Source organism: Mustela nivalis (assembly GCF_964662115.1).
Source record: "Mustela nivalis genome assembly, chromosome: 11".
NCBI classification, from domain to species: domain Eukaryota; kingdom Metazoa; phylum Chordata; class Mammalia; order Carnivora; family Mustelidae; genus Mustela; species Mustela nivalis.
Window position 1 is genome coordinate 27,176,400 of NC_139030.1, and position 14,891 is coordinate 27,191,290.

Genomic DNA, 14,891 nt, shown 5'->3' on the forward strand with positions numbered 1-14,891 from the left:
AGAAACTCCTAGAATGTTGGAACTGGAAGGAACATTCAAATCACTTCTTCCAGTTTGCTAACATTTTACAGATAAGAAAAGTTAAAGATAGGAAATGGGACTACTCTGAGGTCACACGTATTATTAATATAAAAAACAGCCCTTGAATAGTTTCCTCTTCCTATATTATGTAGTGAGCTTTGTTGATATTCCTCTAGATTTTTCCTAGCTCAGAGGAGTGGTAGCCCAGGTAGTTTGAATTAGTTCATTCCCTTAATAGCTACAGATGATATAACAGCCACTCCACTCAGCACCATGCAAATAACTATATAGAAAAGACATGGTTCTTGCACTAGCAGAACTTAAAATCCAAATCAAACACCATTTCTCTGCTAATGGACTGACTTTCCAGGATTTTGTGGGAATCATGTTGCCATGAACCACAGGTATGAGACATAAAGGCCACTACTGAGGTTACCCAATAAAATCAGGGCTATATCTTTCTGAATAAATATCGTTATAAATAAACTTTTGTAGAAAAACCTGAGACTTCTGCTAGAATTCTGCTAGAACTCGACTCTGAGTAAGAAATCACAAAATATATATTCAAATACCTTGAGTGTTGTTACCAGCGTTTAGTCAATCAGCAACATCATAACTCCTTTGATCTAGAACTCAGTAGCAAATTCAGAAATGCTCAGAATTTAAAACACTTAGAAATGTTATCAGTGATAACTTATAGATTAATCAAAGCTTGTGAATTCTGTTGTGTGTTGTGAACTCACATAGGATCAGAAGATGGAAAGAGGACTAGAGAAAGTCTGGTTAAACTTTTATTCATTTGTTTATTTTTATTATAGCATTAGTTGTTTCCCTTGTAGGCATTTAATCCACTTACATTGAATAACTTCCTACTTTATATCTAAATGATATTTTTCTTGCTTACTTTATGTATAGTCTTCACATTTCACAACTTCTAACCCCCTAACAATATAATCATTCTGCATGTGCTTTCCCTTAGACGAAGTGCCCAGAGACCATTTGTCTTACTGCTGACTCATGACTTTTTACTTCTTCCCTTGACATTGTTTAATCCTATATCTGCTGTTCCCTGGTCCGTCTGCCATGGAGCACATTTCTATATCTGAAGTAAATGGGATAATGCAATGACAAGGACAGAAATGATGTACAGGCAATTGACAGAGAACTGAGAAGATGGGTACCAGAATTTTAGAATTATATCAATTGCACCTTATGTATACTTCAATTAAATGAATTGCTGTTAAAATGTAAAACGTACCTTGGACCTACTGTATCTTTGGCTAAGTTTATTGGGTTTTTTGTTTGTTTGCTTGCTTGCCTGTTTGTTTTTCACTTTAGGGGGACATTGTTTTGCTTTGTTTTGTTGAGTGTTATAAGAAGAGTATCTATTGTTTTCTATTCCTTTATCAGAAATCTATTCCTTTTTTATTCTTTATACAGTACATTTAAAAATAAAAACAAACAATAAAGAGAAGCAAAAAATGAAAGAGGAAGAAAGAACAGAAAAATAAACCTTTCTTCTTAGTGTACCTTGCTTAATTCCCACTAGGAATGGCTCTTCAGAGGCTGTCAACAGCTCCCTTTGGACATGGACATGGTACCTGTCATAGAGTAAGTACTAATAGGTGTGTGGTAAATAGAATACACTTCATGTTAAGTTTTTACTTTCTTTTTTTTTTTTTAAGATTGCTTTAAAGAATACCTATAAAACTAACTTTTGCAAAACATTATTTGTTCTAAGCAGAAAAATTTATTTCTCTCACATAGGGAATGTCTCTCACCCTCTAAAAGTGTTTTTCTATTACAAAAATTATACATTTAATCACAATAAAAACTCAAATGCAAAAAGGAGCTCTCTAGTCCAGAACAGAATGCCCTAGTTTTGTGTCAAGCCTCTCTTTGTGGGAAGAAAAATAGTGTGACATTTAAACCTAGATATATTTATCAAGATTTGTGAAAATGTGTGATTTTATGCATGAATACTGGCAAAGTTAAATTATAGTTGATAGACCATTAAATGCTTTTCTGATGTCCCATTGTTACATTTTGCATTGTAAATAAAATTTACCAAAGGGTATCATTCACATCATTCTGCAAACCATACTAAACAACGACAAAAAAGAGTGTTAAGACATTATTCACAAGTGCACAACAGAAAATATAGAAGAGAATGAATAGTGATGTGTAGACAAAGGATGACCAAGAATACTTTGGTTATTCAGTCTTTCCTTGTGATTAAATGTATGTATTTCTAAAAGAAGCATCAATTATTACTTTAGGTGGATATTAATCCTGATTTATTCCAATTTAACCTCCTGTTTTTTCTTGCCAAAAGAAAGTGGATGCAAATGACAAGAAATAGTTTTTATGCTCTTTACTGGGTTTTGCCTGAAAATTATATTACAATTATTTGAAAAAATATATAATGACATATATATGTATGTATACGCATACATACATATATATACATACATATATATTCATATATACATATACATACATATACATATATATGTATGTGTATACACATACATATATATAAACATAGCATATATATGTTTGAAGAAAGCACATAATGTGTGTGTATGTATGTATATATATATATATATATGTATATATGTATGGAGATATATATATATGGACATACAGATATCCAGAAATTGACCTACATTCAGAGACTACACAGGATGAGTCAAAGGACTGTTGATATTAGTCTTCACAATTTATCAGTATTTATCCAAAACAAAGGAGATTAATCAATTTGGACATTTCTATGAAGGTACATCTAACTGCTGTGAAAATAACTCAGAAAAGGTAGCATGCATTGTTTTTCACATACAATAAAATAACCTGGGCATCTGGGTGGCTCAGTCAGTTAAGCATCTGTCTTTGGCTCAGGTCATAATCCTGGAGTCCTGAAATGGAGTCCCTCATTGGCTCCCTTCTAGCAGGAAGTCTGCTTCTCCATCTCCCTCTGACCCCCTCCCCTCCATGATCACTCTCTTGTTCTTTCTCTTGAATAGATAAAATCTTTTAAAAAGTATTGCATGGGGTTTTGGTTGTTGTACAGAAACAATGAATCTTGGAACACTACATCAAAAACTAATGATATATTTTATGGTGACAAACATAACACAATAAAAAAACGTTAAATTAAATTTTTTTTTAAAAGGACAAATAATTACCATGCCTGAATTTGGTTGTGGAGTTTCTAGAACCAAATATGGTCCAAGCTGTAGGTTGCAAGTGAAAGCAAAATATAGCTTTAAGGATGTTATGGAGGCAACTGCCATTTTGGTTTTGTAGCTTCAAAGCTGGTTCCCCTCTTTTCCTCCACACACTTCAGATTTATAGCAGTCACAGTTTTCAAACCAAAATTAGAACACATGACAATATAACCGTTGAGCAGTAGGACAGAATATATGTACTCAATATTGTTCCAGAAAATCCTATCTCCTTCACCATAATAACTGTATTAAATTCAAGAGACCTTAGTTACAAACTGTTTGTCTTCTCTTATTTAAAGTTTCACGCTTTCAAAGTACAAAAAGAACTTGAAATTCTTCCAAATCATTGTAAGGATTACTAACAACGAGTAATCCAATTGTATGAAATTTTATATTTAGGCAGCCTTAATCATGTGGGAAAGCAGGATAAATATCTTGCTTTATAATGCAAATAGGCTGCAGGACTCAGTCATACTGCCTACAGGTATCCCAAGTTATGGACTTAACAAATGGTACGAGACGTGATTTCATTATTTGCAACTGTGATAGTGGTAAACAAGCTAATTAAGGGAAGTGGTTAGCATTCATACATGCCTGTTTTAAAATCAAAAGCATGCATTAAGCTTGCTTGTGGAGGAAAACACACGTGCTCTGAGCAGTGTGTACTGTGAAACACTTCAGTGGAAAATTCAACAGGGAGATGAGTATTTAACATGCTTAGTAGAATTCATGTCACTATACAGAGGGCATCTAGAGGTTAATTTTTAACTTACCATGATATTAACCATATTAAAATAAAAAGCAACTTCTTCTTACCTACAGTTTCAAAATCTAAATGAAGCAGTTTTCCCCATTACTTTAAGGAAAATACATTCATTTCAGTTAGATGGCATCCCAGGTTTTCATTTAGGTTTTGGTTAAAATAAAGTCTTAGCTACCAAAACACAGTTCAGTTAAAATAGCATCTGGCATACTGGCTACAGAAGTGGTTTTGGTTTTGCTCTCATTTTCCCCTACCCCCACCCTCCAAGAAAACATCACCATCATTTGTTATAAGTTCTCTGTACAAGCAGTAAACTAACTCCTTGTTGGGAATATTATTTCAAAAGTAATTTAAATAGTTTATCATGTTATTCTGCTTTAAAACCTAGAGAGAATGAGGCACATGACTCTGCTTTCACTAATTTTATACAACTAAATGTCTCCAGAAAAGAATGATAATTATATCTGGCATTGAACTCTAATGTAGAAGAAACTTTGTTTAGAATTTTGATAGTGCAAACCAACTCAGCTGTCTACACTATCATACCTTTATGCTTTTAGAATAGTAAGGTTCAGAATGCCATTTAATCACACCTTTTAATATCCCTTTGTCTTTCTTTGGGGAATAGCAGAAGCATGACAAAGAGTACTTTCGTTTATTTTACTCAGTTTTGTTCTTTATATAAAAGCTAATATGAAAATGTGCCCAAGGGTTTACCCCTTTCCATCTAAACAAAATCTGAGTAGAAAAGGCAGATACTTCAGTTCATAGTACTTGAGTGCCCCCTATAGGATACTTTTTATATTTTTGTTCATGTAAACATTTGAAAGTGTTACTACGTACAATTTTATTTAAAATACAACTAATAAAAAATATGCATCTTTGAAATAAACAGTCTATGGTATACTTACTTCACTTCCACCATATTCTGCTATCTAAAAATCCAGAACAAACTATAATTTTAACCACTTAGTTGTCGTTGTGTTTTGCTAAAAATTTTCCCTACTTTTAAAGCTCTAATTTGACTGCTTTTCTATTGTATGTCTGTATACGCAGTACCAATTACTGTAGTCCAAAATACATACCTAAAACGTGTGTTTATTGGATGTACTTTTTTGCTTAAAGTTTAAAAAGAATTATTATTTAGCTATAAGCTTTAGAAAATAAAATAGGATATCCTTGTGTGAGAGGAGGTCCAGTTGTTAATCTAGTTAGGAACAGAATCTTTGAACTCCTTAAATTAACATCCAACTATGTCATATTCACTCTGCCTTTACCTAGTTAAAAAAACATACATATCGGGACGCCTGGGTGGCTCAGTTGGTTAAGTAGCTGCCTTCAGCTCAGGTCATGATCCCAGCATCCTGGGATCGAGTCCCACATCGGGCTCCTTGCTCGGCAGGGAACCTGCTTTTCCCTCTGCCTCTGCCTGCCATTCTGTCTGCCTGTGCTTGCTCTCTCCCCCCGCCCTCTCTCTGATAAATAAATAAAATCTTTAAAAAAAAAAAAAAAACCATACATATCAAAGTGGAGACCTTGTTGCATTCAGTGTAGCTCATGTAAGTTGATAGTCTTTTAAAAATAGACTACCAAGTTTATATTCTATGTAATGTAGATCCAAAAAATGTTATTAATGTCCTTGGTTTAGGACACAGACACACACACACAGACACACATACACACACACACACTCATGTTCTTGTCTAAAACCTTTTGATTTGTACTGCATCTGAATAAGCAGATGCAGCCAGTGATAAGGAAGCCATGATATAAGTAGGCAATAAAAAGAGGTCTGTAATTCCTGTTCTTGCCTCTAACCCTTCTGCTCTCACGTATTTATTGTGTGCTTATTATTTGAAAGGCACAGATGCTTGGTGCTAGGATTATTCCAGTGGAAAGTCATGGTCCTTGTTATCCAGAGCTATATGTCTGATGAGAAAACAGGTCTGAAGAGACTATTAAAAAGTATCCTGCTAAGTGTTATAAATGAAAGGGTACATAATGCACAGTGGAGACTTTGATAAACATGTAGCTTGGTCTCTGTGGAACAAAAAAGATTTCACCAAGGAGGAGATACTTTGGATGACTTGAATATTTTGCTAGGAGAAAACTGAGGAACAACCAACTATTCTAGCAAAGGGAACAGCATGTATTATGGCATATATAATAAATAAATGTATTATATTATATATAAAATGTATAAAATTTATATAAGAAATATATAAAATTTATATTATATAAATTTTAATAAAGTTAAAGATGATTATAGAATCTAGAAAGATCAGTTGTCAGATAATGTGGCAATTTGTAAGTCATATTAAATAGTTTGTATTTTAGTCTGAAGTCAATGAAAATATATTATTTGAACAGATCAAGAACTGTCCAGGAAAATATAAAACCATCCAATATGTAACTAGATTACTATGGAATCTATGACATTCACATTTCAACATAAACCTGTTGGAATCATTTCTCTCATTTCTGCATTCCCCACAGCAGAGACAACCTAAATTCTAGGTTCCTATCCTGTATTACAGAAGTAGTCTTTATCTATTAAATAATAATTTAAAGAATCCTGGACCAGTTCATCCAATGACCCAGTAGCACATTTCCCGGTGCTGCTTACCCCAATTTATAGTTTCTAAATTATGGCACTTACAGTTTAAAGGATTTGGCCCCATTACCCAAGTTTTTCAAGTTAAAATGTCCAGCTCAGATAACGCCAGGACCTCCAAGTATACCAATTACTGATATCTGCTGTCATTCTGCCAGGCCCTTCACTTGTCCCAGGTAGCCTGTTGCAATGTGACTGATCTATTTAATGGCTAATCTATTTAATGATGCCACACGTTTTGGCCAGATCCACTGTCCATTAGCCACGTTTTACAAGACTCACTGGTGCCCCGAAAGGAGCAGATCAATCTATTTGGAGATACAAGATACAGACACATTTAAAAAAGATAACTGGAGAGAAAAGGCAGAATATAAGAATTACAAAATCAAAAGTACAAAGTAAAAATATAAGTATAACGGATTGGGGGGTGGAGAATGCTGTTATAAAAAAAAAACTGCAAGAGTTAGAATTTCAATTAAACCTCAAAAATTTATCTGTTATTTACAATAATAGACAGCAGTTTCTTTCTGTTTGGAAAATGTAACATAAATATAATAATTCATGCTTGACCTATTATTTCAGGATAATAAAAATAGTCTGGTTATGGTATATTAGGAATTTCTAACAAAAAGATGATGCAGAATTTTAGAAAAAAAGAATTTTGTCCATTTTTTTAAAAAGATTTTATTTATTTACTTGACAGACAGAGATCACAAGTAGGTAGAGAGACAGGCAGAGAGAGGGGAGGAAGCAGCCTCCCCGCCGAGCAGAGAGCCCGATGCGGGGCTCTATTCCAGGACCCTGGGATCATGACCTGAGCCGAAGGCAGAGGCTTTAACCCACTGAGCCACCCAGGTGCCCCCCCAATTTCTTTTTTTTAAAGATTTTTTTTTATGTATTTGAAGGAGAGAGAGTGAGCACATGAGCAAGAACACAAGTTGGGGGAAAGGGCAGGGGCAGAGGAAGAAGCAGGCTCTCCTCTGAGCAGGGAGCCAGCCACAAGGCTCACATATTTTTAAAAAATATTTACTGGACATCTTCTATGTAGCAAATAGTGAATAGTGTTCAAGGACCCAAGGATGCAATGGTTAAGATTTTTATGGTTCTTTCCTTCAAAAAAGAAAAAAAATCTGTGATAAAAAATTGGAGGTAAATATAAATCTAAAAAATATCAAGGGAAACAATACTGATACCACAAATGATTGAATTCTAAAGGAAGAGCACAGATTAATAAAAAAGGGCAAAATATATTGATAAAATTTAGATAAAATTCAACATTACCCCATATATATATCTTTCAGTATAGTTTAAAATATAAGACCATGTAAAACAATAATCCAAATGGAAAATATTAAGACATTTCAAACAAAGATTTGATGGCTTTGTTTGAAAGATAATTGAAGTCACAGTTACTTGCTCAGGTTTGTGAAGGGTGGTAGTAATCATTTTGATTTTGATGAATGGAAACTCACACTGTCTCTAAATAAAATAAAATGTCATTCTCCCCAAATTACCCTAAAATATTATAGAATTCCAATTAAATTCCAAGGTGATCTCTGCATTTGGAATATGACCAAGTGATTCTAATATGAATTTAGAAAATTAAATACCTAAGAATAGCCAAGACAATGTTTACTACCAAGAATGGGGGGGGTTGGTATCAGCATTAAAAAATAATACAGGAAAATATAAAACTAAACAAATTAAAAAGTATATTGTTCATGTAGAAATAAAAAAAGATCAATTAAACAAAAGAGAAATTCCTAAGTTGCTTCACAAAGAATATAATTTCACATACAGGTAGCTTCAATACAATGTACAACAAATACTCAAATAATGTGCTGACTTAATAGGATTTTCAAATAAATACCAATACCTTCCCTAGTTTAAATGGCTACATATTTTTAAATGATTTGAATTTTTTTTTCTCTGTCAAAAAAAAAAAAAACACAAAAATCAGGGGCAACTGAGTGACTCAGTCTATTAAGCGTCTGCCTTTGGCTCAGGTCATATCTCAGGTTCCTGGGATCTAGCTGGTCAGGGAGCCTATCTCCCCCTCTTCTGCTCCCCCTGCTTATACTCTTTCTGTCAAATAAATAAATAAAAGCTTTAAAAACAAAGCAAAGCAAACATCAGAAAAGCCCATGAAGTCAGGCACAAAAACCAACCACAAGAGAAAGACTATAGAATGCTTTGCAAAGGGGTGTCTGTCTTGGCTCAGGTCATGATCCCAGAGTCCTGGGATTGAGCCCCATATCAGGCTCCCTGTCCATTAGGGAGTCTGCTTCTCCCTCTCCTTCTGTCCCTGCTTGTGCTCTCTCTCTGTCAAATAAATAAATAAATCTTAAAAAAAAAAAAACAAAAAAAAAAAAAACGAATGCTTTGCAAAGAGATTCCCAAGTTCAGTTTAGGAATTCTTTTAATGTATTAATGGCATAAAGCAAATTGGACAATCATTGGGATCATATGTGGCCACGCTCCAAAAATTGCATTAAGGGGTGTAAAGAAGTTGGTAGGAAGACTAAATTAATGTCTTTTGCCTAAGTCTCTTTTGAGATCTTTAGAATATTCCAACTGTTGGCTAAAAATGCAACCTGTAGTTTCAATTAGCTACTCATTTCAAAGACTGCCTGACTGCAGGCATTTTATCAATATGAATATCCCAGAACTTGGAAATGACAGAACTGGTAAATTTTATTTTTAGTTTTGGAATTTTCTAAATAGAATCTGTAAATAATTGGAGGCAAAGCAAGTAGATTTATATATGAGGAATAGCTACTTATTAATGTACTTCAGTATTCAGAAGAATAAATACACATGATACAGGAAATTTCATGTAATTCCTTCTTAAACTTTTCTTCAAAGGCCTTTGAACTGTATGACAAATAAGTGGATGAATGAATGAATGCATGCATGCATGCCGTGGCCAGGCTTTAAAGAGGTCTATCTCCCCCTAGAAACAGAACAGTAATGGTAAAGTATACATTTGAAAAACAATATCATGCTCTGGATAATCTTCCAGAATCAAGCTTTCAGGCTATATGAAGAGTTGTCAGGTAGTTGAATGCCTACAATGAAAATAACTTCAAATACAAGGGGGACCTTCAGAACTGTGTGAGTAGACAGTAAATGATAAACTTACTTTACTATACGAGTAATTTAAAAAAAAACTTATTTGACTATAGGAGTATTTTAAATATAATTTTTATATTTTATATAAATAAATAAATAAAAGTAATTATTTTTATAGGAGTAATTTTTTAAAAAAACTTATTTTAGTATAGGAGTATACTACAAAGCATATAGTATACATTCTTTGGAAGATACAAAGCAATATTTATGGAATAATGAGCCTCGATCTTTCAGTCTTAATCCTAAAATTTACCTGGGAAATCTCACTGGTAAAAGGGATCACTGGAGCAGTAGCCAAGATATCTGGTTTTTAATGATAGATCTATTAGTATGATCTTAGACAAATAATTTAGAATTTTGCCTCTAGTGTTTTTATCTGGGAACTGAGAATAATAATACCATTTGCTTGAGTTATTAGTACAGTTATATGACCTAATAAAAATAAAAACACTTAGTAAAATTTTTGGCATATGGTTGATTCTAGGTCAGAAATATCTCTTGAATCTTAGGTCACTAGACACATCAAACTGTACCTCTTAAACAAAATCGCCAAAATAGGAGAGTCTATTTGTCAGAAATACAAAACGATCATTGGACCTCATAAAAGTCTACAAAGAAATAGACCATAGTTCTGCCATACACTAATAAAGGTTAATTAATAAGTTAATTAATAAAATACATTAATAATGGTCTAGATGGGTCATGGTTTCCAAACAAGGCTGTACATCAGGGTTACTGGGGAACTTTCAGAAACCATAGCTGCTGGTTCCCCCAGGGTTTCTAAAACACTGTTCCAGGGAGGGGTGCTACCTGGATGATTCTAATATGTACCTTGGTAGAGAACACTGAATGAGGATAGGAAGATACAAACTAAAATAAAAGATAACAGGAAGGGGTAGCAAAATACTCAGTTGAGAAAAACTTAGGACGCTGTCAGAATTATGAAATTTGGATACTATGAAGATTTCAGAAATGCAACTGCAAGTATTTTTCTTTAAATAGAAGTATTATAAGCAGAAGTGGTGGTGGGCAAAGGGGAGAGGAGAACGCAAACAACAGCAAATATTACTTTATAAAGAGAATTACCTCATGAAATTCATTGGTCCTAGTAACGGTACCAAAAGAGATTCCACACAAACTTACATCTGCCAGGTTAGTATTAGACCACTATGTGTTTTAGGGAATTGGGGAACATACAAAGCATTTTGTTCATCACATCGTGCATTAATGCTTTAGAATAAATAGGGACAGGCAGGAGAGCCTAGATGGCTATCACTATATCATTATAAGCCTGAGGAAGATGCTTGACAATAATTCCTGGTTCTTTAAACAACACTAGAAACTGACTACCTCTTCACCTGACTACACTCTTGTAGAGATTCTTCTGATTTGAGATTACTACTGTTTACAGAGCCTGAAGTTCAGGTGCCTTTACCTTTAAAAACCCTAGCAAGCCAGAATTTTGTTAAAAAGCTTGAATTTTCGTTTTGTTCTGTTGGTGTACTGAGCTAGATTGTCTGCTGTCACTTTTTGCCAGCACACTCAACAGCTATGCTGCCTTATTTGAAGTTCTACTTTAGCATTCCCTTGACATGTTCAGTTTTGTACTTTTTGCTCACCATTGATTCTCCTCAGTTTCACATACAGAACCTGTTAAGGAAGTAGCTCAGCTACCGTTTATCTCCTGCACATATCTAGTCCAAAGAAATGACATTAAGGTATCATGTCAGTGGGAACAGACTAAGTATTACCCAAGGTATTTCTGGAAAATCTAACGTCCATGGCTCTGTCTTTTAGGAGGCACTTAGAGACATAAATCATTTTAGAACTGGAAGGGTCCCTAGGGACTTTCTCCTCATTTTACCAAGAAGAAATATAAATATCCAAGACTTTACAGGAATTTTCCAAGTTTGCATACCTAGTTAGTAATAGAACTGACACTAGATTCCAGATGCTGTGCCAAGTGGCTCAATCCAATATCATATTACTGTTACACCCCATTACTTGCCCACTGGCAAATGCATATAAAAAATAATGAAAAAAGTCATTCAAGTAAAATGTCCTTTCTTATTAAGCACTAAAACCTGCTAGGGAGGGCAATGTCTAAACACCAGTATTCCATAATAGCCTGAAGTTTTCAAGAAAACTTCCTACATCTAAGAATGGGTGGCAGGTTGACTGACAGGGTTATTACAGCACTGAGACATCCTTAACAAGAACTAGATTTAAATAGAGTATATGGCAATTATGATGTGTCAGTGGCTAATGAGGCATTCTCTATTCTAAATCAATTCTAGGAGTCTTCAGCAACACATTAAAGCTATATGTTCACACCAAATCTGATATAACTTATTCTGTATTTGTCAAAGCTATGCTGATAAAATATCTATTTTACCATAGCTATAGATTTTTTCAGTGAAATCCCAATTTGGTTAGGCCTCATGGGTTAATCTCTAGACCAACAGAGTAAACCAGTCTTATTTAATCTTCAGCCCATCCTATATAATTTTCTGGCCAAAGAAAACCTTCAAAAATATTGGCAATAGTCAGTATGGCTTCAAAGAAAGACAATGACTGTGACACCAGTGTGATTTTAGCTGGCATAGAATTCTCATGTCATTATAAGAGCATTTGTCCCAGGAGTGTCAGCCTAATAGGTCCATAAGATTTTCCAAAACTGTTCAAGATTTTACAACCTTCTATTCCATTCGTAACTCTTGTCAGTATGACTTAATGTCTCTACCAATCCACTGAAATTACTCTCACTGAAGTCCCCAATACCCTTCTAGTTTTCAAATCCCAACAGCACATTATATTAAAACTCTTCTTGATCCTTTCTACTTCAAACTCTCCTTCTTTGACTTCTGTAGAGCTCTCCTACTTCATTTTCTTAACTCAATATTGGTTTCTTTCTTCCTCAATTCTCTTCCTTCTTACACCGTTTATGCACTGGTGCTCTTCAAAGGCTGTGGTCAGCCCTTTTCCCGCTTTTTACTATAATTGTGCCCCAGGTTTATTATCATTTACACATCCATGAGACTACATATTTCTGAAGATTTTCATATAGTCTAACTACAATCTAAAGATCTTTCTATTATTTATTTATCAGTCTATTTTATATTCCTATCGACATCTTTTCCCTAATCATTTGGACCTCCTATCTTATTTGTCCTACATTCCCTATCACAGAGAATGCCATTTATGCAGTCCCAAAGTCAGATCTAGAAACTATCTTAGATCTCTCTAGTCTTCACCACACAATCAATGTATCAAATGGATGACAAAGTTGTTAATTCTCTGTCATAAATATAATTTGTATATACATCCTTTACACTTATTCCACGACTACCTTATTTCAGGTACTCATCTTTGATCACCTAGATCCTAAAATGAACTTTTACCTGTTCCCTTTTCCAGGTCAGTTGTTTTAAACTGGCCTTCTACATTATTGCCAGCAAGATATTTCATTGTATGAGATAAACTGAGTGAGATGCCCAAGCTCAAATCCCATGTTCATTGTTTACTCAGTGTATGATCTAAGAAGTAACTCACATCCACATCATCTCACTTTCCTTGTCTGCAAATGGGAATAATCATATATACTAGAGTTATTTATTAACATATTTCTTGACTTCTAGCCAGAAAGAAACTTAAGGTTCATCTCATTTATTTAATCAATCTATAGATAAAGAAAGGGCAAACTATCCTTTGTTTGGTCCTCAATCACAGGATGATTTGATGCAAAAACAAATATATTGATGATTGTTCTTTTAATGTACCAATTTAAATGATACCATTCACATTAAATCATGTTATTAAAAATGTATCAAAGAGGATATTCTACATACCCCAGATGAAACATTGTAAGTATTGATTATGGAACAATGCATATATAGGACAAGTTTTTTAATTAATCACACTAAACTGATAGCTACATCTTAATCTGTCAGCTTTTGTCTTATTATGTTTAGTTTGCCCAATGGTCACCAAAATGTTATGTAAGTATCTATATCTGTATCTATATATTTTCGGCCTAGTGCACTAGGTAAAAACATATACTGGACAATGCCCTCTGCCTAATGAGTGGCACATGCCTGAGACATGCAGGAAGAGATTCTAGGATTGCAGCACCTTGCCTTTGGCTGGTTTGGAATAAGATATACCTTCTCTCTATATTCCCAAGACTAGAACAAGCAAGGTCATTTGACACACACTGTGTTCAAGGCTTATTGTATTTTATATGTTACAGATAATCAACATATTGAAATAACCCCCACTTCCCCACCCCTGTCTTACTTCTCTGGCTAGAAGCTCCAGCACTATGTTAAATCGAAAAAAAATCCATGTTGTCTGAAAAAATGCTCAACATCATTCGGCATCAGGGAAATACAAACCAAAACCACAGTGAGAAACCACCTCACACCAGTCTGAACGGCTAAAATTAACAAGTCAGGAAATGACAGATGTTGGTGAGGATGCAGAGAAAGGGGAACCCTCTTACACTGTTGGTAGGAATGTAAATTGGTGCAGCCACTCTGGAAAACAGTGTGGAGGTTCCTCAATAAATTGAAAAGAGAAATACCCTATGACCCTGCAATCACACTACTGGGTATTTACCCTAAAGAAAAAAATGTAGTGATCCAAAGGGACATGTGCACCCAAATGTTTATAGCATCAATGTCCACAACAGCCAAACTATGGAAAGAACCTAGATGTCCATCAACAGATGAATGGATAAAGAAGAGGTGGTATATATATATAATGGAATACTATGCAGCCATCAAAAGAAATGAAATCTCCCCATTTGCGACAATGTGGATGGAACTAGAGGGTATTACGTTAAGCAAAATAAGTCAATCAGAGAAATACAATTATCATATGATGTCTTGACATGAGGAATCTGAGAGGCAGGGTGGGGGGTCAGGGGGGCAGGGAAGGATAAAATGAAACAAGATGGGATCAGGAGGGAGACAAACCATAAGAGACTCCTAATCTCAGGAAACAGGCTGAGGGTTGCTGGGGACTGTGGTGGGAGGGATAGGGTGGCTGGGTTATGGACATTGAGGAAGGTATGGGCTATGGTGAATGATATGAATTGTGTAAGACTGACGATTCACAGACCTGTACCCCTGAA